General features: G+C 38.4%; 1 non-coding gene across 1 annotated transcript; it reads left to right on the top strand.

Moving 5' to 3' along the window:
• The first annotated feature begins 3,161 nt into the window (after positions 1-3,161).
• TRNAD-GUC lies at positions 3,162-3,233 on the top strand. The gene has a single exon. It is a non-coding gene; the product is annotated as a tRNA-Asp (tRNA).
• Positions 3,234-3,904: the final 671 nt, after the last annotated feature.

Raw genomic sequence — 3,904 nt, 5'->3', positions numbered from 1 at the left:
CCCCCCCCCGCAGAAACTATGAACAAAAGCAATTGTGACTCTGCCCTGCTAAATAAACAGAAATGATACAAACTGATGCTACAGTAACACTGCATTATCACAGCGACATTGAACTGCTGTCAGAAGTAGCAAACTTGCCGATTTCAGGGCTTTATATGGGAAACAACTAGTTTTTTCAAGGGACATAATTCAAATTATAGTCTAAGAATTAGAAAGTGAGCCATACTGAAATTGTACAAAGTTGTACAAACTAAATATTTATTTTATAAAATACTATATATTAATACACATCATAAAATTCTTTATTATTAATTTTTATAGCAAAACCACAGTTTTATTGATACAGTAATTTAAATACTTGTAGATAACATACACCATAAAATTACTAGAGTGTGGCAATTTAAGACTTACCAAATGCTTCTTAATCATTGAAGAGGTATTTTATACCTCGGGTTCGATCCTATTTTCTTTGAGTGCCCTTGCTATATTAGCGAAAGGGTTTATATAACAATTAAAACACGAGCGCGATGTTATTGTTAGGCCCCTACCTGTTAGTTAGTTTTATATCTTATTATCAGTAGTGGTCACACTAAAAGTGTACTCCTCATTTTTAATGTGATCTCAAAGGCCAGAACTGGCGCTCATATAACCTTATGCAGTTGAGAGCGCCGTAAAACCCTCTACTTATAATTTTAAAAAGGCCAGAAGTACACTAATACTCTTCCTTTAAGTGAAGCTTTAAAAAAAAAATCGCCAAGTTGACCTTTATCGCATGAATTCCTTCTTTTTGACTTCTAGATCTATACCATTCTCTTAAAAAATTCTTCGTCTCTCCAGTGCAAGCGATTGTCGAAAATATTTAGTTCTGTACCAAAAAGAACATACTAGGCCCCCTTATTACGAATCTGATTGTTCAAACGTGCATCTAAAATCGAGATCAAATTCAATCACTGCTATAGCAAGGGAGATAATAATGAAAACACCCAACCCAAACCAACCCAACAATGCTATTATTGTTTTCCATAGCCTTACGCACGGCCAAATTGTCCGACAGAAATAAATAAAAATCAAAACAAAACATAACACATAACACGAACCAGGAACGAAACGAGACTTTAGGAGACAACATTGCTTTCGTTAACATATTGTTATTATACGTGTTGTTTCATATTGAAAGGTACAACGTAACTGGGGCCATAGAAATATCATTGTTGATGCAAATAATTTCCTGATTTATGAACCACCTTAGTGATAAATTTAATACTCACAGTCTTTTTAAGTTACTGTCTAAACGGATCGTTGAAATACTATTATATAATAGATTCCCCCTCCCCTTCCTTCTCCTTCTCCTCCTCCTCGTCCACAACAACAACAACAACAACAACAACAACAAAAACAACAACAACAACAACAACAACAACAACAACAACAACAACAACCATAACGACAAATATCTGGCCAGTACCACTCAATTTAAATTTCTCTCCTTTTTTCTTCAACATCATGAGTTTTACAGTTTGAATGTTTACCCAAGACTTAGCATTGGCTTCGACATCGGAATAAAGGCGCAAGTAAAGCAGGGGAGATAAACAGTAAATTACTCTCGCAAAAGACTAAAATGAGTTATGTCCCTTGTGTTGGATTACAGAAATATACATTAGTTCTGAAACTTTAATTGTCATCAGTGTCACTAAAACGAATTTATTTTGATTTCACAAAAAATAAAAAAATGTAGGCAGTTGTATAAGTATAGGCGCCTGTGTTAACAAACACAATGGGATGAGGTTTCATTTCTATTATTCTTTATATACACAAATACTTTTAACAAAATAGCTTATTCTTGGCTAGATAAATAACCAAGATTTGAACCAAAAATATTTTACTTGTGAAAATTATGTTTGAGATTGAAAAATTTTCACATTGTAAAAGAGCATGAGCCTTTCGTTAGATCCAGTATCAAGTTGCATGATAGGCCTAGTGTGTTTCCGCCAATTCACAGGCAAGTAGTCAAAAGTCGCTCTTCGGTCATTCGCCCACCAGGCCACCACTAGATCTAGATCTAGAATCTAAATCTAGACCGCACTGCACACTCTTGGCTGGGTGCACAACAAAATCTAGATCTAGATCTAGATACGTTTATTCATGAAATTCTCTCTCTAGGCTAAAATAAATTAATTATAGTAACACTAGATCTAGATAGACATATATACTACCCGAGAGGATCAGTAATTAGGCATTGTAACCAATGTCCGCTCGCTCAGCGAGCCAATCACAACCCAACACTTCTGGGGTCCACCTAGACACCATGACTACGTAGACCCCAATTGGGGATTACCTAGACACCAGGACTACGTAGACCCCAATTGGGGACTACCTAGACACCATTTCTACGTAGACCCCAATTGGGGACTACCTAGACACCAGGACTACGTAGACCCCAATTGGGGACTACCTAGACACCATGTCTACGTAGACCCCAATTGGGGACTACCTAGACACCATGTCTACGTAGACCCCAATTGGGGACTACCTAGACACCAGGACTACGTAGACCCCAATTGGGGACTACCTAGACACCATGTCTACGTAGACCCCACTTGGGGACTACCTAGACACCAGGACTACGTAGACCCCAATTGGGGACTACCTAGACACCATGTCTACGTAGACCCCAATTGGGGACTACCTAGACACCATGTCTACGTAGACCCCAATTGGGGTCTACGTAGACACTATGACTACGTAGACCCCAATTGGGGACTATCTAGACACCATGACTACGTAGACCCCAATTGGGGACTGCCTAGACACCATGACTACGTAGACCCCAATTGGGGACTATCTAGACACCATGACTACGTAGACCCCAATTGGGAAGTGCCTAGACACCATGACTACGTAGACCCCAAATTGGGAAGTGCCTAGACACCATGACTACGTAGACCCCAAATTGGGACTATCTAGACACCATGACTACGTAGACCCCAATTGGGGACTGCCTAGACACCATGACTACGTAGACCCCAATGGACAACCTAGACTCTTCCTATCTAAATACAATTTCAGTATAGTGTAAAAGCATGGCCCAACTTACATGGGCAGCTCGAAGAGCAAAACGTCACCTACTTGAAGACACTAAATCTGGGGAAGCTGCAAGTGTGTCCTCGGTAGTATAGTGGTAAGTATCCCCGCCTGTCACGCGGGAGACCGGGGTTCGATTCCCCGCCGGGGAGGACTTTTTTTTTCATTTTTATTTTTGATTCTCATTCAATGTTGAGCTCACTTTATTTTATTGTATCAGATAGTCGTACTGGAATTGGTAAATAATAATATACAGAATTGGAACATAGCAGCTACTGAATCGTTCAGTACAGATTTGACCAGAATGCAAGTTTACAAAGAGTTAAAAGAATCAGTGACATCTTCTATGATTTATTTATTTGGGAAACGTTTAACATCTGCGTTTTTTGTTCAGAACCTTTTGGGAATCTATATTATGTGCTACGACGTGGTAGAATCAGCTGATCAGGAGCTCGCCAATTTTGGGGTATGTGAAGTTGTTGGCATCATCTGAAAGATTATTCATTTGCCTTGCTTTCTGTGAAAAAAATATCCATCTAGCTTGAATAGAAGTCGAGATAGGTGCGATTGAAGAAGGTGAGGCTGCCTGGTTTCAGCGGTTAAACTGATGAGAAATGAAGGCCAAAGTTTGTAACTTTAATAGCTTGAGAATCCTAAAAAAACTGAAAATTAAATACATGTACTATGTGCCTTTAGAAAAGGGTTTTCAGTAAAATTCACATGTAAATATGTTTTCATATGAACATAAAAGGTGCTTAGGCAAAAAAAAATAATTTTTTTTTAAATCGAAAAAATTGAAAAACTGATGAAAAAATGCCCTTTT

The sequence above is a fragment of the Aplysia californica genome, unplaced genomic scaffold (assembly GCF_000002075.1).
Source record: "Aplysia californica isolate F4 #8 unplaced genomic scaffold, AplCal3.0 scaffold00234, whole genome shotgun sequence".
NCBI lineage: Eukaryota > Metazoa > Mollusca > Gastropoda > Aplysiida > Aplysiidae > Aplysia > Aplysia californica.
This window is presented reverse-complemented; position numbering and strand designations above follow the sequence as displayed.